Source organism: Megascapheus bottae, chromosome 8 (assembly GCF_031878675.1).
Source record: "Megascapheus bottae isolate mThoBot1 chromosome 8, mThoBot2.hap1, whole genome shotgun sequence".
Taxonomy (NCBI): Eukaryota; Metazoa; Chordata; class Mammalia; order Rodentia; family Geomyidae; genus Megascapheus; species Megascapheus bottae.
Genome location: NC_143516.1, coordinates 24,123,028 through 24,148,644, shown reverse-complemented (window position 1 = coordinate 24,148,644; position 25,617 = coordinate 24,123,028). Strand labels below are relative to the sequence as shown.

Genomic DNA, 25,617 nt, shown 5'->3' with positions numbered 1-25,617 from the left:
AAATTTATTCATGCTTTTCTTCATGGCTTATTGAGTTTCACATTTGGTCTTAAATGGTTTTTATCATTTCCAAAATGACAAATGAATCTCTTATGCTGTTACGTCTAAAGTTTTGGTGCCCTATAATTTGTTTTTATGAGACAGTAGAAAAAAAACTGTATTTACTTTTCAAATTGTTAGCCCTCATCACATCTCCATTTGCTAGATAAACTATCTTTTCTTTGTTTATAAAGGCCATCTATATCATATGTCCAATACCAGTGTATAAATAAATGCTTATTGGTCTTCATTTAATAGATTTGGTGGGGGTGGGGGGTAGGGAAATGGGGACCAAGACATGTGAAAGGGTATCAATGTATGGGAATTAATGCACCATCTATCTGGCAAATATCATGTAACCCTTCTATTAATTACAGTAAAAATATATGAAAAAAAAGAAAAAAAAGGGAACATAGATTAAAAAAAAAACAATTACTTTCTTGAGATTCTCTTAAAACGAGAAAGCAGACCAGGAAACTAATATTTAAAGTAACATTTATATTTCTACTTGTTATTAAAAATCATTTCACATCTAAATTGTAGATTTGTAGATTTGTCATGTCCCAAATTGCAAACTCCCCATTAACACATCTAATACTTCTCAGTCATGCAAACAATATGAAAATAGCTAGCTATCCAGGAATTCATTCCCTAAAGTTATTGGGAGATTAATTTTTTTTTGTTTTGTTTTTGCCAGTCCTGGACTTGAGCTCAAGGCCTGAGCACTGTCTTTGGACTTTATCAAGGCTAGAGCTCTACCACTTGAGCCTCAGCACCACTTCCAGTTTTTTTTTCTATGTATGTGGTACCCAGGAATCAAGCCTGGGTCTTTGTGCATGCTAGGCAAGCACTTTACCACTAGGCCAAACTCCTGGCCCTGGCTAGTGATGAGTTTTATGAAACAGAGCTATATAAATCACATGGGACTAAATGTCAATATTTTGGGCCATTTAAATAAATCTTCAACATATAATTAAATTTTATTGTGCTTTGTGAAAGTATAGACTAAAATTTGTTGTTTTTCTTTAGTTGGATTACAGAATTACCCTAAATTTTAGTTGCAACCCACTCACTTAGTTGACCCAAAGAATCAGAATGGATGGAAGTCATAGGAAAACTTAAAGATAGACTTTTTTTTTACACATCCTCAGATGCCATACATACTTGGAATTTCTTCATTAAATTATTTCTGTGTAATGATATACAAAAACTGGAAAAATCTCTCATTTATACATCATTTAAATTGAACAATTCTGAATATTTTATTCCTTTTTTTCTTACTTTTGCTGACATACTTTGAAACACTTCTGTATATATCCTAATGCATTTATCTTACATATCACAAGCCTTGCATAAAGGACAAATTCATCTGTAATATGAAAAGTCCAACATAAAACAGAAGTATCCAATCATCTGTGTAATTGAAGTCATCTTTATTGGTGAAAGTTAATCATTTCTTAGAGAGAAAAATTCACTTGCAACTAATAAGCTATAATGCTTGATCTATATAATTTAGGAATTAATGCTATTCATATAACTGCTTGGGTTTTAATTGGAAGTTTATAGGGAGAGAGACCCTACATTTAAGCAAATAATCAAAGTTGTTATCATTTCAATTAGCATCCCTAAAGTCTCACATGTCTCTTGGCCAATGTCATCATTATATCATATCATGGCTAATGTTATCATTTCATCATATTACTGAGGTTCAACTTCATTGGAATATTATGAGCCATAGAGACTCTCTAACACTTGCTATCTCATTCAACATTTGTTGAATTTTTCCCTAAGTGCTGCACATATTTCAGCAAATAAAAGTCTGAAATGATTTCTCATCTTCTCAATTTGAAATAAAACACAGAAATTACAATTTTCATCATAATTTTTTGGCCACTTCCTTTCTCAGTTCACTTTTGAGTAGCATCAAGGAGCTTGTCATCATTTCTCTCCAAGTTCTTTAAACTCCTCATGAGCTGCGCAGATAACTGTCCACATGTTTTCATCCTGGTTCTGAGCCACCCTAGATGATTGAAAGTCTGGTGTTGTCAAAATATGTCATCTGGTGTTTCTTATTGTTTCTCAGCTTTCTTTGTCTCTAAATTCCACATCTAAAACAATCAGAAATTGCTGGTTTAAGCTTATGCCTTTGCTATTTTCAACATTTGTTCCATTTTTGGATGCTAGTTATGAAAGGAGCTTTGTATACATTTCTAGTCTTTTTCTTTTGATGAGAGCCTTATTAGTGTCAGCCTCAAAAATTACAAATGTATTCTGCATTTCTCCAAATTTTTCAATTATTCCTGCAAAAGGCCTTTTCTTCCCACACTTGTCAACCACCAGGTGCTTTTCTTTAAAAAATAAAAATCTTCCCTTCAACAGCTCAGACCTTTATCTTCTTCCTCAGTGTCACTGGTAGTTTCCCAGATTTCCTAGAATGCTTTATTCCACAGGGCACATATGTTGAATTACAGGTCTTTCTTTTGTCTTGATGATGACATGAAATCACATACCTCTTTTCTCTTTTCCTTCCCAAACCTCATTTTGCCATTGTGCCAGTTCCCTCCAGAAGGGCTTTCTAGATGTTCCTTCTCAGCCCTCCTCTGTGTTCAAATACTGCTCTGTGTGCTGCACTCACTTGCTCCTCCAAACCTTGAAAATATCACCCGTCCCTGGACAGCTTCAAGCATAGCCTTTGACCACAACTTCTCATCTGAATTCATTTCCAACTTCTCAATCACCTACTAAAATTTTCACATGAATTTTTGTTCCTGCATTTCAAATTTATTGCCTCCCCAGTTGGATTCTGTACCTACCTGGCAATTGTCCTCCCTCCTGTTTGGCACTTAAATACAGTGCCATGTAATGCTGTTATCCAGAACGTGATATTACAGTTTGCAAATCTCTTTCAGAAAATAGGTAGAGAGGCTATCTTTCCTCCTGCTGGCTTGATTTATTTTTGTATTAAAATTCAGTAATCATTTATCTCAACAGACACTAAGTACATCGATTTGATAATTGCAATATGGGCAATAAATATGTCAAATAACTACTTACATTTTAAAAATGTGGTATAATTGAGTCCAGTAGGAGTCACCAGAGTTCTAACTGGTGGGGGAAAAAAGAAAAAGAGAAAAGTCTTATTTATTTAGCAACTTAATACTGACCTAATAACTTGCAGCATTAAGTTATTTTTCTGATTATTTAAATTTTAGAGCCATGGGGCATGTTCCACTCTAGGTATTTGATCAGAGTCAGAGCAACACTGTTGCCAAGAGAAGAAGGGCACAGCTGGCATACCCCAGAAGGACAGGAAAACTCGAGAGCAGCAGTCCCTTTCTGGAGCATCACCCGGTACGGCTCATTATTCTCTAGGAAGTAGGTTTTATTTTAAATTTGGGTTTCCCCCACCTCCCTCTGGAATAAGAATAGACTGATAAACACCTGCTGGGCAGCTAGCAGTTTGCCAGATTCCTCTACAAAGAAGGTGGGGAGTCATCACAGCCCAGATTGCTTCTTGGAAGGAATGCTAGTGTTGCCTCACGCGATAGATAGAGCGGTGCAGACACAGCTGTGGCGCCATTACAGAATTATTTCTATCACGCCAAAGCTCAGGGATACATTATTTATACTACACTATGTATGTGTATCTTCTTTATTGTTGATTGTATTTCAGAATGGATTTCCAGTCATTTTTAATGGACCCAATAGATGAGATCCCAGCGACTGGGAGAAAATGAGGAAGCAGAAGACACTGCGCGGACGTGAATGAACTACTCATCACCTGGCTCGTGTAATTGTAATTCCTCGGTACATAGCCTCTATAAGAACAATTAGGTCAATTAATAAATAAAAATACCAAGAAACAGTTGCCATGTCTGCATAAGTGAGAATAGATATCAATGTTTGCCATTTCTGGCTACAGCACACCATAAAGGACAGACCAATTCTCCACCCTCACCCCATTTTCTCATCTATTTAGGTAGTTCTGCTTCCTCTCAGAATAGATATGTTTGCATCAATAACTAGACTTGAACACTAGACAAATGTGGTCATGAATGGGTCTTCTGGGTCTTTGGAACTTCTCTGCCAACTTTCCACTTGGTTTTTTCTTTGCTTTGTATGGCTTGGGTATCTGTTATTCCGGAACCAAGTTTCAGCCTCAGTACTTTATCCTGCTCTGGCATCATCCACCCCTCAGGACCCTTTATGGCTTTGGACAATCATATATGTGGGTTAGAGCAATGGCCTTACCTTCCTGTACCTCTTTTCCATACTGGCCCCCTGGAGAGGAAATCCAAGCCTGAGAGCCAGGGAATAGCCAGGAAGAAGAGACTTTGAGTTGTAAGGAAAATGGAGGAGAATGGAAAAGGAATAGGCAAACTTGGTTGTCAACAGGCAAGAACTGTTATTGAGGAGGAGCGAGGGACACAGACCTTCTGGCAGGACTGGAGGCTGTCCTAGGGACTGGATTTGGTAGTAGGCTTATATAGGACTTAACAAGGAAGCAAACATTAAAAGATTAGCGGTCTCTTGGTCGCCCAGGGTGATGTCCTTGGCCTGAACCACAGTAGGGTGGGTCTCCACCTGGGGTGTGGGAGCTACTATCCTCTGAGGACCAAATCAGAATGATCTGCCTGCAGACAAGCATGTGAGGGTGCATCTGGTGCTTTGTTTGACCCTGGGGGATAAGGGAAGACTCAGTTCTTCAGTTGTGACAGTGAACAAAGAAACTATGAAACATGGATGGCAGTCCAGAAAAATAATATCCTACCTAGAACAGTAACAGTAATTCTTATGCATTTAAAACAGATATGATAAACATCTGTAGCACTGAACAAGAACAAGTAATATATGTTTAACAAGAAGGTTAGAATTATTGAATAATTTTGATTCTTACTAAAATGCATGTATATTATTAAATCACTTCAGCAAAATCACTTAAATAATATAAATTGTACAGTATCTAAATAATTAGAAAATATAACTGAAGAAAGATACCTTGGGAAATCTTAAAGAAAACAGGGCAAGATAAAAGCATTTTAAATGGAGATGGAGGAGAGACAGAGGGAGGGAGGGAAGAGCCCTGACTTTTCTGTCTTTGGTGCTTCTTGCTTTGAATGGAGTCTTGGGAGGCCACAGAATGTCCAAAGCTACAACCGTCATTTTGGGATGATGAGGGAACAAGCTTGAAACTGAAAAGGCACCAAGTGGAAGATGATATGTTGTAAGGAGAAAACTTGGTATTATTGAATCACATGACTAATATGGCTGCAAACTCACTCCTTCTACAGTTTGTTACATAATATAAAGCCATTGCTAGGTATATTTTCAATCATTTGAAGAAAAAAAGCATCCTTCTCTGTCCTAATGACACTTTAACAAGTCCATCTGTTTTCTAGATGAGAAAGGTTGTATTGAAGACTTGTATTAAACTCTCACCGAAGCCTGGCTTGATGGCTCACGCCTGTAATCCTAGCTACTCAGAAGACTGAGATCTGAGGATCAAGGTTCAAAGCCAGCCCAGGCACTAAAGAATGTGAGACTTTTATCTCCAATTAATCACTAGAAAACCAGAAGTAGGGCTGTGGCACGGGGGTAGGGTGGTAGCCTTGAGTTGAACAGCTCCAGGCCCAGAGTTCAGGCCCCATGACTGACAACAACAACAAACAACAACAAACCCCTGCTCACTGGCATTGTTTTAATACAGCATAAAACAGTGAACAGGCAAAGTCCTCACTTTAAAGCTCATAGTTTAGGAGAGATACGTACATTTAAAGCTATAAGTAATGGTAGGTCCTTGTAGGTGTTTGATCATGGATATGAGATAGTAATGTCAGCGAGATTCAGTTTGACATCATATTAAAAATTATTGGGTACCTTGGTTGCCTGCACATGTCAATGTAACAGATTTGAATTCATTTGAACCTTACAACAAATCAGTAAGGAAGATACTGACTATACTTTCTACATAATCATTCATGGAGTTTTAATTGACCAAGGGCAGACAGTAAGTAATAAGGTTGATTCTGGGTCGTTTAATTCTTAAGGCTGAGCTCTAACGACCACAAGTCCCTCTGTGCATCTGCCACCCAAACTCTTCCGTCTGATGAATGAGCACAGGAAGGACAGGAGGGCAGAGCAATGGTTGCCTAGGAGACCGATAAACGTAGCTGGGAGGTAGTGTAGGAAGATGGCAGACTTTCAGGAAGGCACAGTGACTTCTTTCTCCTCAACAATTTGTCAACTTCCAGAATTATCTTTGGATGCCTCACTTCACACTTCCATCCTTAATCATTCTTTTTTTTTCTCCTTAAGGTTATTTCTTATTTATTCATCTTTAAACTTTATCTCCTCTGAGAAATCTTTACAACAGTCTCTGTTCATAGATGTTCTCTTCTTTCCTTTCCCTTTCACTCTCAGATAGTGTTTAATGTAGTTTCTTTATACCAATGGATTCCTTTTGTATATTCTGTCAGTCCTAGGGCTTGAACTCAGGGCCTGAACACTATACTTGGGCTCTCTCAAGGCTAGAGCTCTACTACTTGAGCCACAGCACCACTTCTGGCTTTTTTCTATGTATATGGTATGAAGGAATGGAACCTGGGTCTCGTGCATGCTGGTAAGCACTCTACCACTAGGCCAAACGCCTGGCCCCCTTTTTGTATTTTTATTTTCTTGAAGTCTTGTAAGTCAAACCTAGAACCTCACACTGGCTAGGCAAGCACTCTTATCACCTGGGCCAAAAATCCCTCCATCTATCTTTGCTTTAGCTATTTTCAGATACAGTTTCTGCTCTAGACACTGCTATTCTCCTACATTGAACTTCCACTAGAAGAGATTATGCATGTAAACTACCTGCCAGTTCGTTCTTTGAGGTAAATCTTGTTAAGTCTGTTACCCTGGCTAGTCTTGATTCTCAATCCTTTTTTAGTTCTTTTATTTATTTGTTTATTTTTTTGCCAGTCCTAGGGCTTGAACTCAGGACCTGAGCACTGTTCTTGGACTTTTTTTCGAGGGTAGCCCTCTGCTACTTGAGCCACAGCACCACTTCCAGCTTTTCTATGTATGTGGTACTGAGGAATAGAACTCGGGTCTTCATGCATGCTAGGGAAGCACTCTACCACTAGGCCAAACTCCCAGCCCTGTAGTTCTTTTTCTAAAAAAGAGTAATTTTTAGTGTCCTTGATAGTTCATACATATTTCCTAGTAGTCTTTCATCTAGCAAACTCCATTTATTTATTCCTTTATTCATTCAACAAATACAGGAATGGGAAGCACAGAAAGATAATTTCAGAAGGATGTAGAAATCCATATTCTGTCCATTTTACTTTATTCATATATTCTTTATTGTACTTAATAGAAGGGTTACATTATATTCACCAGATAGAGGGTGCATTGCTTCACATTCATTGATACCTTTTCTCATGTCTTGGTCCCCATTTCCCTCTTTCCCTCAACCCTCATCTTGTTTTCCCCCCTTCCCTATCTGATTCCAAATAACCAAATACGCATATATCCAATATAGCAGATAACAAGGTGAAATACTGTAACAACATGAGATAACCAAGGGACAGCAAAAGAGATGAGAGATAACATAGTACATTAAGGACAACAATCACTCATTATATGGCTTTTGTTTCTATATCCTGGAGGTCCTTTCATTTAGCATCACACTATATGGCCTTATATATTAACCTGGTAACATTGGCCTGCTTTAAAATTCAAGAAGCTATTAAACATACAAGGGAAGGAAGTCAGTAGAGGATGTGAGTGCTTGGCTCACACCTGTCATCCTAACTGCTCAGATGTAGAGAGCAAGAGGAAGGAGACTTGAGGTAAACCTGAGAAGAAAGTTTCTGATATACCGTCACAACAAAACAGGCTACACAGGACTGTCATCCAAGATACACAGGAAGCAGAGATGGGAGGATCGTGGTCTGAGGAGACAGCCTGGGGCAAAAAAATATAAGCTCTTACCCAAATCACAACTAAGGCAAAACAGGATGGGGGAGCTTGGGTCAAGTGGTATCAGAATTCAAACCTTAGTGCTGCCAAAAGAGAAGAAGTAAAGAGAGAACGAGGAAGAGGTGGATGGAAATTATTGGAAGTAATTACTGGAATTAAGTACCACAGTGTATCTGTGGTACTTAACTGTTTCTCACTCTAGGTGGCAACAACTTTCAACCACCAGCAGCCCCTGTGTTATGTAAATATTGGTGTTGCTTATTTTGCTTTCTTGTTTTTGAGGCAAGTTCTCCATAGGGTGCCCAGATTGGCACCAACTGGGAATCCTACTGCTTTTGGCTCCCAAACAGCTGGGATTACATATATGTGCCACTGCACTCATATCCAAAATAGGCTGTAGTCTATTTTGTGAAAATGTTAGGTCTTAGTGTGATGTTTCCAAGGAAGTAGATATGGATGTGATTAGAGTTTTCTGGAGAAACAGACAAATCTACCAAGTGATAAATTTGTCTTTCTATCTACATCTATCTATCTATCTATCTATCTATCTATCTATCTATCTATCTATCTATCTAGTCTATCTACCTATATGTCTATCTATCCCTCTCCATCTATCATCTATTTTTATCATGATTATCTACCAGTTTACAGATTTATTTACGATCTATAGATCAGTCTATCTATGCACTATCTGTCTTTAGGCCCACCTCTATGGAAGGTTCATTTTAGGAATTAGTTTACATGATTCCAGGGGCTGACAAGTCTGAAATTTGAAAGACGGGATACTGGTAGACTGGAAAATTCCCCAGGAGTCGGTCTTTCCTTCCGAAGAGAATTTGTTGGCAAATAGTTATCTGGGAACTTCCTTCTGCTCTCCTAGTCTTCCAGTGATTAGATGAGAATACATTACGTGTTTAAGTCTATGGATTCAAATGCTAATTGCATCTAAAACATTCTTCACTGGAACATTAAACCTAGCATTTGATAAACAATTGGATACCAACCAACCTAGTCAACACAGAAAATGAGTCACTATTTGGTTGGAAGCCAAGAACCAGGAGAATGTTTGGTTTGGGAAAAGAGGAAAGTCAGATCCTTCCAAGAGAGTGAGGAGGGATAGTTCTATTCTTCATGAGTGGATGAGAGGAAAGGACTGGAGGTTGAGTGATACTGATACTGTGGCAGAGTAATACTGTGGCAGAAATGTTTGAGGTGGGTGGGAGAAAAGTTGCCAAGTGAAACAATCCAGTTGCTGAGTTGAACGACGGACTGATGATTATGATCTTAGGAGTGTACAATCTCGTTAATAAATGCTCATTATGCAGCTGCTTCGCTTTATTTAAGAATCCTTATAAGTGTTTGTAGAGTCCTTCTCCCAGCCAACACTGCTCTCTATTTAATTGTGCAGTCTCCAGAAATCTCACATGCAGGACTGTTAACTGTGGTGTGTGTTAGGGAGACACTATTGTTATAACCTCATATGTAAAGGAAAAGATAAAAGTTTTGGCCCTGGTGACATGGCAAACCAACTTTTGGAGAAGGATCTCCTTGTTGAGACTAATTTGAATGCTGAAAGACCTTTGCAGGCCTTTAGCTGCAGGCTTCACTTCTCTGTGACCTGGCAATCCCACACGCCTTTGTTACCTTTCAAGAGCACGCACACACACCATTCAACAGAATCTCCCCACAAACTTGAGCAAACAGATGAAAATGTTGGTTTTCTTGGTTCTCTTTTTGACATCTGTGTTTATTTTCATAATATCATAGCCACAGGAACTGGCTAGGGAATAGAATTTATCTACAACTTTTAATTCAGGGTTGTTCTCTTCCTCCATTAGAATTAGCTGGCAAGTGGTACTTGTTTATTTGAGAAATAATAAGAGGTAAAGGAAAAAAAAACTAAACCATGGAGTCATAAGACCTAGGTAGATGGTGGCCAACTCAAATTCCTACAGAAATAGAACATGTCTGCTGGAGCCAGGCACAGCTCATGTGCTGGCACATCCTGTATCTTGGACCTGTGTTTTGGTTCAGATTTTATTATACACTAGACCTAGTAACTGGATAAATAAGCCCTCTGTGCTGGCTTTATTTACCTTTAAGATGGTAATAATACTTATTTTACCTGGGGCATAAAATTATAATGAGGATGAAATAAAGTAACATTATAAAACAGAACCCTGAGATGATATAAATTTACATATATTAGTCAAGATTCGCCATAGAAACAAAACTAACAGGACACACACACACACACACACACACACACACACACACACACACACACAAACACACAGAGAGGTTTATTTTAAATAATTATGATTATGGGCATTGACAATTCTAAAATCTTTAAGTCAAGAAAGAGTCGATATTGAGTATCTTACTGTAGGCTGGAAATTTTGGTAGTACTTCTGTACTGTAGTTTTGGGCAGAATTGCTTCTTCTTGGGGACAATTGAGTCTTTGCTTGTTGATTGGATCAGGCATACCCACAATGTGGAACTGGAGGTCACTAGTTTGCTCCATTAGGAATCTACTGATTTAAATGGAAATCATACCTTAAAAAGTACAGTCACTGAGACATCTAGAGCAGTACTTGACCAAATAACTTGTACACACCAGGTACAACTGTCTAGTCAACCAATCAAATGAATTTCTATATTAAAGTGTTGGGCTTACTACCTGAGTGCTTGAATTAGACTGCTAGGATTTTAAACCTTGATGAAGAATCCCAGAGCAATTAATGTAGCCTTTCTGTGACTCTATCTCCTCATCTTCCAAAGTTGTGAGATGAGATGATACATGTAGTCTATGCAGAATGGTAGCTAAGAGTACATATACTGTCAGTCGTAGTTATTGATAAGATAATCATATATTGTCAAACAGTAAGTATGACTGCTGTTGATTATGAAATTAGAATAGAGCAATACAAAAAAAATTCCTTTAGTTTCACTGTTTCCCTGACTCTCATTGGCGGAGTGTAGAGATAATGAGTGATGAATCACCTTGAGTTTATTGGTAAAATCACAATTCCAATATTCTGCCCCAGTGTTCCTACCGGCACATTCTGTTTGTGAGACCTTTCATTCTGATGTTTGGTTCACAGGAGACACATTATAAACACTGAAGGCAGTAGACCTTTTCAAGATTTCCTGTTCAGGCTCGTTGTTTATGCTATAGTTTGATAGCAAACGAGCAAATTAGTTACCCATATGTCAACTGAGAAGAATGGCTTCTTGCAGACACTATCTTGATGATAGAAAGTTATTCATTAGGTTTTTTTCCCCCATAATCCCATTTATTTCTCAGCATCTAAATGCTTCAGCATCAGATAATTCTGTTATGTGATATGTGATCTTCATTGTTAATACTCATGGGACTTTACCATTTCAAACTCTTATTGTTTCTATTTTCCAGAATTCCTTGATTAACTGTGAATTTTCCTTTGGGCACATAGTTATGTATTTAATAAATTCTCAATTTCATTAAAGTAACTGCCTGTGGGTAAATCTCTGGGTTCTTAATGTGTCTCTATACCACCTCTTTAGCTACAAAAAACTAATTTGGCTTAGAAAAATAAATCAGGAATTTTAAAAGGAATTAAAATTGTATAGTTTAGTAGATGACCTCTATTATTAAGGCTATTTTCATATCATTTATTTTTGAGACAAAATGTTAACATGGATTTACTAAATCATGAATGAGTAAGAAGTATATTTTTGTTACACTCATGGAAATGAGATAAACTGGCTACCAAGGAAGACTACCTTACTTGGCAGAAAGGTAGCAAGCTCTGACCAGTCTGTGGATCCTGGCTTCCTTCCTTCCTTCCTTCCTTCCTTCCTTCCTTCCTTCCTTCCTTCCTCCCTCCCTCCCTCCCTCCCTCCCTCCCTCCCTTCCTTCCTTTTTCTCTTTCTCTCTTCTTTCTTTCTCTCTTGCTTCTTGCTTGCCTTTTCTATTTTTTTTGGTCCAGTACTGGGGCTTGAACCCAGGGCCTGGGCACTGTCCTTGAGCTTCTTCTGTTCAAGGATAGCACTCTACCACTTGAGCCACAGCACCATTTAATGCCTTTTCTGTGTGTGTGTGGTACTGAGGCATCAAACTCAGGAATTGATGCATGCTAGGCAAGTACCATTAAGCCACATTCTCAGCTTGGGTCCTGGATTCTTATATTTATAAAGTTAATTTCATCAGGTCATTACTTTTTCAGACACAACACTTATTTCTCAATTTCAGAAATGAATTCAGAATGTACTCCTTTGCTATGAAGACCGATACTATCAAAGATGAACTTAAGTGCTGCCTGTCATGTCTGAGAAAATTTCAATTAGTATTTAAAATTATATTTACTACATTGGCAGCACTGCAGATAAAGGAAACGAGATAGTTACTTCTATACTGCAGAAGAAACTTGATTTAACGTTGTAAGTCAGATCTTGGCTTGGGGTGCTGGGTTGAAGACTATTTTGAGGTGACATCTGAGTCATTTTCCGGTGAACAAGAAGGCTGTGATTGAATGACAGCCCAAGACTGCTAATGCATCTGAAATCTTGGATCAAGTCTATTTCTGACCCACAGTGTAGTGAAAAGCTCTTTTAGTATCACTCTGACCACGATATCTTAAACAGATTGCTCCATTCCTTTAGACAGTAACTACAAAACATCTTATTATCCAGCTAATTAACTTTTTCTACAGATAACCACCTTTTTTTGCCAGTCCTGGGTTTAAGCTCAGGGTCTGAGCACTGTCCTTGGACTTTCTCAAGGCTAGAGCTCCACCACTTGAGCCTCAGCACCACTTCTGGCTTTTTTTCTATATATGTGGTACCTAGGTATTAAACCCTGGCCTTCGTGCATGCTAGGCAAGCACTCTACCACTAGGCCAAACTCCTGGCCCAGATAACCACCTTTTTATGACCTTATTTTTCTAGAAGATGACAATATTCTTGAATAGGATATGACTTTCCTTAGTTATCATCTAATGTTTCCAGAACTGAGAAGTTTTAAAAATAATTCCCAAGCTGGAAGTTTGGCCTAGTGGTAGAGTGATTGCCTAGCATGCACAAAGCCCCAGGTTCAATTCCTCAGTACCATATACATAGAAAAGCTGGAAGTGGTGCAGTGGCTCAAGTGGTAGAGCACAAGCCTTGAGGAAAGCCCAAAGACAGTGTTCATGTCCTGAGTTCAGTCCCCAGGACTGGCAAAAAAATAATAATAATTCCCTAATGCTGAATAATTAATTTCTGCTATTCATGAGTTATTAATTTCATAAGGGTTGACTTTGGTTGCCAGAATGAGTCATTTGACTGTGCCTTTAAGTATAGAGATACTCTATGACACCCCTTGCTGAAAGCTTGATTTTAGTGTCCCATACTGCAAAAGACTTCCCTTAGTATCTGAAGTTTCTTCATTTTATGTTTGATGTTCCAGAATCAAATGGTTGGCCAGGCAGACACAGCTGCAATGTGATCCAGTGCTCAAAGTTACAGCTTTATCATCACAAGACTGACTGGAAGAGATAAACTCTTGGATTACCTTTGTTAAAATCCATAAGTACACAGATCTCATTTCCACACTTGCCCATGTCAGGAAACACTGAGAAAGAACACGCAAAGACCTAGTAAACAAAAGTAAACTACTAATTTTTAAATCATAGCCTCATATTTTAAAGTTGCTGGTTAGTTGGCACAACAATTCTCTTTTTTAAATTTGGGATTTATCCTGGTGATATCATGGCATGTGCACACTAAGTCTTCCAAGGGCTTTAAGCAGTCTACTCCAAATGTGATAATCATTTCAGAAAGTTTTCAATAAGCTTGACCTATCAAACCAAATTTTAGTCCAATGTAAGGGTACTTATCCCTGAACAACTTCTCTCTCTCTCTCTCTCTCTCTCTCTCTCTCTCTCTCTCTCTCTCTCTCTCTCTCTCTCTCTCTCTCTCTCTTCTCTTTCTCTCTGTGTGTGTTTTAAAGGATTCTACTCAGCCTCCAGTTATTAATACTTTCCTTATTTGAAAAGCTTTTCAGACTCTTCAGAAAGGAGAATTTGTGATTAAGAACCAAGAAAAAATAACATTATTCCATTCTACTCTTGTTTTGCATTTAACTGAAGAAGATATAATCATTCACATCACATATTAACATTTCTAATTCTAAGGATTTGACTGAATATTTGCAACAATTTGGTTGCTTGAAATATATCTCCCCAAACCACTGGCACCAATGCTACATAGTCAACAAGTCAGACCAACAGGCTCCAGGAAGATGCCATGAAAGTACCTAAGCCACTGATCTCAAGGTCACCCGGCATCAGAGCTAAGAAACCTGAAAGTCTCTAGGAAGAATGAACTTGGGCTCTGCCCGGGGAAAGCAAGAGTCCTGAGGGATTTGGGGAGCTTCACTTTGTTTTTCACTGTCATTAAATTTGTCCTCAACTGTCCTTCTTTAAGTTCTTGATCCAGGGGAACAAAGCTCCATCCCTGACACCTTTTTATTTATTTTTTAAATATTTTTAATTGTATCTAATAGAAGGGTTACATTATACTCGCCAGATAGAAAGTGCCTTATTTCACAAACATTGATATCCTTTCTCATGTTTTTGTCCACATTTCCCTCCCTCTCACCTCTTCTTATTTTCCCCTTCCCTATCCTATTTCAAATAAACAAATAAATATATAAACAATATATTATATAGCAAGGTAAGATATTGTAACAATATGAGATACCCAAGGGACAGCAAAGGAGATTAGAAGTAACATAGTACATTAAGAACAACAATCACACATTATATGGCTCCTGTTTCTATACCTGACACCTTTTTAATTGAATACTTCAGCCTTACTACTTTCCTCCTTCTGAAAGAAAGGCATCACATAATAACATCCCATGAAAGGCAGAAAACGGTCCAATTTACCAAATTGCAGGTAATTCTGTTTTCAATTAAGGTAATACCTGTTTCTGAACAAAACCTTCTATCCTAAAATCAAACCCTAAATGGCTACAGATGCTTAAAAGCATTCATGGTTTCTCTATTCATACATTAGGGATAATATTCTTTTAATATTTTTCTGGTATGTCTGTCCATTTTGGGTCACAGAACTAGTCCAATTATTTAAATAAAACAGAAAAACATCATGACAATAATTTCCTTCAAAGCCGATGAACACTGCAACATCTGTGATGCACATGGAATCTTAGTAAAACCTATATTACCATTAGAAAAGATTCCATTTCATTTATATTGAGTTTTCAACCTTCTCCATGAGCAGAATTTTTGTTGATAAAAATACTTCATGTATTTGATTTCATCATTAACCAAAGGAATGATTGCCATCCCAAGGTTAAGCTTCTGTGTCTTTCTGGTTAATGAAAATATTTAACTTTTTTTGTTTAGAAATAGAAAGGCACAATATTCTACATTATAACAAAATCTCAGTGCATTGTGCATAGATGCAGCTCTGGTTATAAGCTGGAGAGGACAATTTCCTTGAACATTGTCGTTTTTATATTCTATTTCAGTGCTCTTAATTTTTTTCCTGGCAATATGTAATGTAGTTCTATTGAATCCAAAATTACAGTAAATGTGCTCTATGCAGATAATTTCACACCTGTGAATTCCCATGCCCTGTGATTTTAGATTGCATATCTCAGAGGTTTGGGGACCTGAATTATATTGAAAAAATATAATGAGCTGAAGACTGATTGCAAATGCATATTTATTAACCTAGCTGCGACTTTCTTTCCCCACCCCCACCCCTGCATTGAATAGATGGATTCTCCAGTGTGAGGCATTCAATAACCCAAAGAAATAGATTAGATTCTGGAAGGTTTAGACTGTAAAAGCAATAAACTACTATCATAGCTAATACTTTCCCCTTGGGAATGAAGGAGGACAAGTGAGAGCTCCCTGCTTAGGGCACTGCTGGTAGACTTGGTTTATGAGAGGGCAGGCTGATAACTCCTGGAGGAGGGTAGAATCAGTGACTGAGCCAGGCAACCCTGCTGAGGAACCCCTCATTCTGTGTGGGGTTGTCTTACTCTTATCTCACTCTTTCCAGCAATATTCTATACACACAGGCAGAAAATCACACACTTTACATTCCATGTAATTAGCCTGGAATGCTACTCACATCATTTTCATATCATTTCTCATGAAGGAATGGCATTCTAGGAAGATATATATCCTAAGGACAGAAGGAAAGGCAGGTCCTGCCTGCAAAGGTCCTTCTCTAAATGCTGTCCTCGCCCTTCTTGTCATATTGGGTATCCACAGAGCAATATTTGAGATTTCGTAAAATCATGTCTCCCAGAGGCTGGGCAAGAATGGCTGGAGACTTAGATCAAGAAGAAAATGTAGTCTATTAATCACAATAAAAATATTTTTTAAAAAAGAAGAAAATCTAAAGTTGTTGAAAATAAAATTTTTGAGGCCATCTGGGGGCCACTGCCATTTTTTCATCACTTCTTTGACGTCTTTCCAATTCAATTCTGGAAGCATCGTGTTACGATGGATAAAATATAGATAAAGAGACTTACACTGAACCAGGTATCAATGGCTTATACCTATAATCCTAGCTACTCAGGAAGCTGAGCTGGGAGGCTGGTGGTTCGAAGTTAGCCTGGGCAGGGGAGTCCATGAGACTCTTATCTCCAATAAACTACTCTGAAAAGCCAGAAAAGGCACTGTGACTCAAGTGGTACAGCACTAGCTTTGAGCAAAAGAGGCTCAGGGTGAGAATGCAGGCCCAGAGTTTAAGCCTCAGGATCAGCAAAAAGGAAAAAAGAAAAAAATGTGGAACATGAATTTTCTATCTTAAGATGTAGGTTTGGTCACAGATTGACTGGGCTCATTCTGCTTACGGAACCTCTAGCCCTAAATCCTTTTTCTCCCCCTGACAATGACTGTATTTCTCTAGGAAGAAATGACTTAGTCTTTAGTTAAGAAAAATGGTGGCTGGTTATAAGCTGGATGTGGGGAAAGGAATCCTTTTCCTACCATTAGCTGGCATACCATACATTTCATTATTTGAACTTCACACATTTCTGAAAAGGAAGCTTATTTTAATTCAAACCTCAATAAAATAGCTGTCAGATACTAAAAAGAACATGAGTTAAATCATGTATAGAACTTGCCAAGAAAGTGTTTAAGAACCGACTCCATTCTTTGACAACATAAAAGGCTCAAGAGCAGGAAGAGTTTTTACAAAAAAGAGTTGAGAGAGGATGTACACCATGTTTCTCATCCTTCTCTAAAATGACAGGGACAGGACTCTGGAATCCTCCATTAGTGAGGGACCATTGAGAGAGCTTGGCTTGATGCTTGAGCTAAGACTGAGAAAGTTAATTATCCTGTGAGCAGAATGGAAGTGACTGCACTGCATGCATGAAGTTTATCAAGAAAAGAATATGGAAAAGCTCCCGGGAAGTGGTGCTGTGGCTCAAGTGGTAGAGCACCGGCCTTGAGCTGCAAAGCTCAGACACAGCACCCAGGCCCAGAGTTCAAGCCCCATGACATATTAAAAAAAAAAAAAACAACTTCTGTGGCTAGATGACAGCTATGTGAGAAGAGGACGATTCAAAGTGAGTGTGATAGAGTGTTTTTAGAGAAACTTCCAAAGGATGTGGTTTCTAGATGGCTGGACAGCCAGAGAAGTAGCAGACCCTGACAGAGTGGCAACAAGAGGAGGAAACTTGCATTCCTCATCAGATAGGGCTCTGTGCTAAGCACTGGGACCCCCAGGATGGGCCTGCGCAATGCACGCATCAATCCTAGAGAGCATCCTTCCTCCTTTGCCTTCTCTACTTCCCAAACTTCAGCAGCTAAATCACAGTTAGTGAAGATAGGAGAATGGAATAAGACAGAGAAGAAAAGTCACGGCTGACAAATATCTCAGCACTGAACACGTTTCTGCTGACAGTAAATATCTCCCTGCAAGGAATCAAAGAGGAAAAGGGGTGTGAGAACCTCACCTTTCACTTTATTTTATTTTTATACTGCCTTTCACCAATGGAACCATCACCTCATTGTCACTGGTGAATCTCTTGTATTAAAGCAGAAAGGCCAGTTTCCTGGGATAAAACTGTGAGACTAACAGACTGGGTCATCTCATACACTTTCAACTGATCCTCCAGTTTGCAGCCTTGCCTGAAAGTCGTGCTTTGAGTCATAACTCTGATGTCTAAGATTTGAGTCCTTCTGAAGTTCAGCAGGGCTAAGCGACTTCCTCTCCAGCATCTTATACTTTTGTATTCTCTTACTTGCTAAATCTATTATTAGTCATCCATCTGCTTTCCTAAGTCCAAGTCTTGTTGGCATTTCTCATCTGCTGTTACCTGTTCTCACATTCCAATAGATCTGTGCCATTTCATGCGTATATTTCCATTTTGGAGTATCACAAATGAGCAACAATATATGTGTGTTTAATGTGCTGTGAATAGTCAGAGTTCCCAGATTCCTCTTTAGCTTTGGTAAGAAGGAGGACAAAAGGACATAGAGGAGTATTAGCTGGAGAGTTTGTAATAGCCTTGGTTAGGCTGATGAATGAAAAAAAATAATGAAAAAACAACATCCATTCTTTTTATGTTTCTCTTTTTATTCTGAAAGGGCTTGCTTGTTCTCCAGTTGTCCTCTGTTCAATAAAAGCAACATTTAGAACTGAAAATATAGCCCTGAAGAGATGCTGAAGTAAAGGAGCCTCTAAGTCACGTATTCGTGAACAAGGCAATCTTAGAACTCTTTCAAATATATGCCTATGTTGGGTTATGATTCCTCACTTGAAAGCAAAAAGATTATAGGTCTTAACGTTACCTACAAAATCAAAGGCAGATAGTCTTGCACTTAGATGTCTTCTCTACTTGGAAAATAACACTGGTATTAACCTAACTAGCTTAAAAGTGAGTCTAAAACCCCTAGAGGAATTGGGAGGGATTCTTTATTGTTGTTAATAACATCCCAGTCAGTGGAATCACTTGACTGCTTCTCTTGAATAGAAACAATTTTCCCTTAGATGCCATCTGAAAGTGTGTTTTAAGTGTTAGTCATACTTGAGCTTGTATAACTTTTGTTATTGTCAAGAGATTCCCAACTCGTGACTTTAGGGGATCAGGTGGGATTTATCCACAACAAGGAACTAGAAAGGATATTGAATTTAAGTTCTATAATTAGTAAAATGACAAGTCAATGTTCTTTTCAGATAAATACCTGGCTCTGAGAAAAACACCACATCTCCAGGGGTAAAGCTTTCTCAAAGTAGTGGTGATGGGTAGTTACAAACATATTGTAGTTGAAATGAGCCAAGTGTTACATGAATGAAACCTTGACATGGCATTCAACTTCTTTTGAGCTTTCTACAAGTATAGCTATTTGTAATTTTTAAAATGTCCCGCAGCTATTGCTAATGTTAATCAGGGCTTTATTAAAAAAACTAGTAGCACATTAAAAAATAGTGGGTATTATTTCCTTATTAAGTTAATGTTTCTATTGTATTATTTGAATTCCAGTAGATGGAGTGACTACGGGGTCTCTGGTATATTGTGTTTTCAAGCTAATGAGCATTGAGAAGAGAATGATATTCTTATACTTATATAAACTGCATTTAGTCTTCAAGGCTTTCTTAGTATTAAGTATTAACCCACACAGATCTGTCACCCAAAATGAATGAGATAGAAAATCAATAGGAAATGTGAGAGAAGAAAGTACAAGTCAAAGTTATCATCTTATAGTGTCCAAACACTATAAAATGAACTTATATAAAAGGTATATATATATTTATCAAAAGCCCAAGGTTAAGATAGTTTAGAGTGACTGAAAACTTGGAATGCAGGAGGAATATGTAGAGTTATTTTCTTCAGAACCAATGAAATATGTTGGCATAATCATTGCATCAGACATTTGAAGACCAAGTTAGGTGACCTTGGATAAGAGTCATTAAGACATCTCTAAGATGGCATCTTTTATTCTGTAAAGAAAAGATAATATATATCTGTTTTTTGAGAGGAGGTTTGCAAGAACTTATTGATAGGTTTGTACACAGTTCATCAGCTATATATGCTAAGTGAATTTCAGTTAGTGGTAAGAACAGAACCATACACAATAGAACTAGTAACGGCTACCATTTTTTGTATTCATTCACTTACCTAAGCCTTTCAGTAGAGTAACTGATCTCAGATTTTTATCCATTTTGATAGTTTTCCACTTTATAAAACCATCTAACATTTTTGCCCTACAATAATGTTGATGAGAATGTAATCTTGTTAAGCCAAAGACTAAACATAGAGCTTCCTTATGACCCAGCAATCCCACTCCTGGTAATTTATTCCACTAGACCACAAACCAGGTCACACTGAAGCTACTAGCAAAACCATACTCATTGAAGTATTGTTTACCATAGCCAAGATATTCCACTCAGATGCCACTGAGTGGATGAATAAATCAAGAAAAAATATGGTATATACTCAAGGAATTCTTTTCATCCATCAGGAAAAATGATATTGTACCATTCATAAGGAAATAGAAAGACTTGGAAAAACTTTTATTAAGCAAAGTAAGCTAGACCCAAAGAAACATGGGTTTCAAGGTTTCCCTCATTTGTGGTAACCAGGATATGCCTATAAATCTACAAGTAAACAGACTGGATGGTAAAAGAAAAAAAAGAAAAGTGTTTTCTTTCTTTTAATGCTGATCCTGGGACTTGAACACAGGGCTTTAGTGCTGTCTGTCCTGAGCTATTTTTGCTCAAAGCTGGCACTCTACTTGAACCACAGCTGTAACTGAGACATTTTTGGTGGTTAATTTGAGATGAACCTCATGAACTTTTCCACCCAGGCTGTCTTTAAACTGTGATCCTCAGATCTCTGCCTCCTGAGTTAGGATTACAGGCAAGAGCCACTGGCACCTGACTATAATTTTTAAAATAAAAAATAAGTTGAATGTATGAAATGATACCTTTCTGAGACATATGGCATTATGTAATCCCACGAGGATGAACTCCCAAAATAGGATCCTCCGAGGGACTTGGGGAATACGTGACTTCTCTAGAGTGCCTACAGGTGCCAATGAGCAATTTTCTTGGGAGAAAACCCATATGTTCTCATCTCATTCTCAAAGACATTGAAAGATTGGGATATCAGGAAAAGGAAAAGCAACTGACAAGATAGTGGTGCGAAAGGAATAGAAAAACATAAGCACATTATTGGAATAAGTGTGTTACAGTTAGTGTTCTTCCAGAATGGTTAAGGAAATGTCTTTATTTCAGGGTAAAAGGATCCATAAGCAGGGCCTGGTGACTCACTTCTGTAATTCTACTCAGAAGGCTGAGATCTGAGGATCGAGGTTCAAAACCAGCCCAGGCACTAACATCCCTGAGATTCTTATCTCCAATTAACCACAGAAAATGAGAAGTGGCACTGTGGCTCAAGGGGTAGGGCAGTAGCCTTGAGCTGAGAAGCTCAGGGCCAGTGCCCAGGCCCAGAGTTCAAGCCCCACAACCAACCAAAAAGAAAAAAAAAGGATCCATAATTAAAATATGAATATTTTCTATTCCCTGAGGATTTAATGCACGAAAGCACAAGGTAGATTCTTTCATTTGTGATTCCTTACACTATAACCTCAAGAGTTCAGGAAATGCTTGGCCCAGTGCATATTTACATAAGGTTGTATATCATGGGGCTGTTTGGGAACTCAGAATCTTTCTGCATTGACAAACATAAGTTTATTTTATGAGTTTACTTAATCTTTTTTTATTTCAAACAACTCCTTATTCGATTACTTTTCTACTAAAACAGATTTTAAGGAACCATATAGAAAAAAAAATAACAAAACACTTAACCATGTTTCTCCAGTGTTACATACTAAAGCAAGTATTAAAATACTAAAATTTAGGAGGAGGTGGGGGAGGGAAATGAGGACAAAAACATGAGAAGGGGGATCAATGTGTGAGAAGCATTACACCTTCTATCTGGCGAATATAACTGTAACCCCTCTATATATTAAAATAAAATTAAATTTAAAAAAATACTAAAATTTATTACTAGCATTTAATACTCAAGTATAAAATACTTAAGATTTATCTCTTAAATCAGAAATCCCCAACATCATGGAACCCTTTCCCACAAGGAATATACAAGTATCATGCATATAGTTTATAGGTTCTGGGTCCCCAAAGTTTTGTTCATGGACTTTACTAAGCTCATATACATACCAAAATGCCACTTTCTTACAGTCTTTCTTTATAAAACTATAAATGTTACCAAAAGCTACCTAGAGTGGTAATGAACAAAATCATGCAACTTTAAAACATTTTTAGATGCTATTTCCTACTTTTAAGACCAAAAATTGAGCTGGGTACTGGCAGTTCAGGACTGCAACCTGCCCTACTCAAAAAGCTGATATCTGAGGGTTACAGTTCAAAAGAATCCTGAATAAAAAAAAATCTAGAAAACTCCATGTTCAGCTAAGCAGTAAAAAATTCTGGACTGTAGGCATGGCTCACTCTTGAGCAAGAAAGCAGAGCGAGAACAGGTAGCCCCAAGTTCTGAGTTCAACCTCTGGTACTGATAAAAAGAAAAGGGTGGGGAAGGATAAAAAATACAGGTTAGAGTTGAAACTCACATGGTAAAGTACCTGCCCAGCAAATGCAAGGCCCTAAGTTCAAACTACAGTACAATAACAGATAACCTCTCATCTCAATAAAACCAAATATATAATGAAATCATTTTTTGTGTGAAAAAGAATAAAATGTAAATATTTAAAACTAAAATATTTCACAGCCAAACTAAATATTTCAAGAATATAACAAATTCTAAACACACCACAGCTATTTTAATACTCTTGGGAATGAGTAACTAGCCTGTCTATATGACTTAGGTTCTATAGCCATGAAAGTTTCTTCACCTTCTCCCTCCGACAGCTTCTCATCACTTTCCAATGTTTGTTGAAGTTCATGGATAGTACTAAGAACATGAAATTGTTTGCATCTCAAGTCCAGCTTATCTTCAACACTTTCTTTAATATGTGAAAGATGTTCTAATTCTTTGCCCAGAGCCTCTAGTTCCTTTAATGTCTGATGCCTATCTGGATGACACTGGATCACTTTCGCCAAAGCATCATATTCTTGGCGGTTCTTCCGTATTCTTTTTGCTTGAAGAATCTCCTTTTTGCACTCAGCAATTTTTTTATGTGCTTCAGCAATGTTACCTTCTATTTCTTTCTAAATCTTTTCATAATTTTCCATTTCTCTGAGATTCATATCATACACCAGCAAAGTTTTGCCCATTGAAAACGTGTGCTCAGCATATCCTTCTTCATGGGATCCAGAGTTGCACCATTTAACAAAACTTTTCACTAGCAGATTAATTCTCCAATCATCACCCACGCCGTCTCCATCAATTAGGAGATGCTTCGTATCACTTCATCGTCTGTTGAAGTTCCCATGGCGTCTTCAATGGTGTCTTCCCGCTGGCGGCGAAGGTCAAACTCTACTTAATCTTTTATATGGTAGTCTCAGGTGTCGAAGCAGCCGTAATGGGATCAATAAAACTTTTTAAAGACTTCACATTGGTTCATTCCACACGAGTCAGATTTGATGTCACAGGAAGTATGGCAAAGCATTTGCTTTTCCTGGCTTTTAGGATATTGGAAATTCAGATAAGAGACTGTAGCATATTAACAATGCCATTGTACAATTGAGAAAAATAGCTTCAGTAGGTGAGTTGACAGACTTAGTTTATACAGCCAGCAGGTGGCAGAACAGACTGCAGAGCTGGGTTTTCTGACTCCTGGGCTATGATATTTTCAGAAGTCAGTACAGATGGACTAAGGAGAAACCCTAAGAGATATGCCATTTGGTTCTGTTTCATGGACACCCCCAGCTATCTGCCTTACAGTAACTGTGAATTATCACTTTCCCTAACAACCATGTGGCAAACAAATGGGAAGAATAAACAGTCTCAGAGTCTGACACTTGCATAGAATCCTGAAATGCCAACGAGGGATGGCACTTGAGACTGAGGTGTGTTCGTAGTGAGTCCTTGAGCATGTCCCTATGAAGAACCAGGAAAAGCTCACTGAACCTCCATGAAGTATTTCTTGATTTTTTTAATCACATGTTAGGTGCTTGTCCAGGCACTGGTAATGAAATATGAAAGACTGTCCCTTCATTGAAAAGAAACACATAAAACCACATCATTAGAATATAATGTAATAAATATAATACATTTTTTCAAATATTCAGCTGATAACTGAACAGCATAAGCAACTATCCTGTGAGAAGAATCTCACAGAATTAGAGAAGAAAATCCCTAGAGCTCATACAGAGCCACAAATTGAATGTGTTTCCACCAGCCGGAGTGGAAAGGCTCATACTTTATAAGGCACTTGTATACAGTACTCAGGATTTTGCCTCACTAAAATTAGGACCAAAACTGGACCTAATCACTGTTCTTTCCCCCACCTAATGAAGAGTAAAAGCAGGACTCAAAACGATCATATGTTTTTCATTAGCCATCTCCTAGAACAGAGTTTAAGTATATTTGTAGAAATAAAGTATGTACAGCCCTCAAAGGTAAAAAGGCTTCTCATCTAAATTGTTGCACATGGAAAGATACAGGAACATAAACCCCATAAAAGTAAATAAAACCAAACATTTGAAATTAGCCAAGAAATAACATTGGAAAATATTAATATGGTTTGTTAATACTGGCACCAGAACAAAGTATGTACGTTCCATATGTTTAAAGCATTAGAGGAAAAGTTGAAAAGGTGGTTATAGATGCAGAAGGTAGAGAAGACCTGGGCTTCATGCTGGTGACTTACACTTACAATCCTAGCTTCTCAGGAGAGTGAGATACGAGGATCATCGTTCAAAGCCAATCCAAGCATACATTATCTGACAGACTTTTATCACCAATTAGCCAGCAAAAATCCCTATGTGTGGGTGGTTCTATAGAGTGTGGTAGAGTGCCAACATGGACCAGAAAAAGCCAAAAGACAGCACATCGGCCCTGTGTTTTAGCCCTAGTACTAGCAATGAATGAATTAATACATAAACAAATTGAAAATAAATTCCTGAATCTGATTTTTGGAAGTCACCACTAGAATGTACGGAATAAAGAGACAAGAAAGAAGCAATAGTAGTTTAGGCATTACAGGAAAAATTAGTGAGCTCAAATACATGATAATTTAAATAATCCTGAATGAAATTGTTTGAAAGATAAAAATCTTGAATAAGTCAGTAGGTGGTGAGTAACTTCAGCTACCCTAATACAAGTGAATTTGGATGTCCAAAGGAGAGGAAAAAGAGAGAAGAATGTCACAAAAAGTTTCCAGTATACAAACTCTATAAAATTCAGGTCTAAAGATCTTAAAGGACCCTAAGCACAAGACAGATGAAGAAAACTATGCATTAGCACATTATAATTAAATTATTAGAACCAGTGAACAAGGGAGAATTTAAGAGACAGTCAGAGATAAAATACATACAGATCAAAGACAAGGATGACAGCAGAATTCTTGATGGAAACAATGCAAACTAGAAGAAAGTGGAGCAACATCTCGATGTACTAGAAATTGAATACCAAAACTCTCAACTTATAATTCTTTGCCCAGGAAAAAGTATCT

General features: G+C 37.8%; 1 pseudogene; it reads right to left on the bottom strand.

Moving 5' to 3' along the window:
* Positions 1-22,816: 22,816 nt before the first annotated feature.
* Positions 22,817-23,469, bottom strand: LOC150059674 (THO complex subunit 7 homolog pseudogene; annotated as a pseudogene).
* Positions 23,470-25,617: the final 2,148 nt, after the last annotated feature.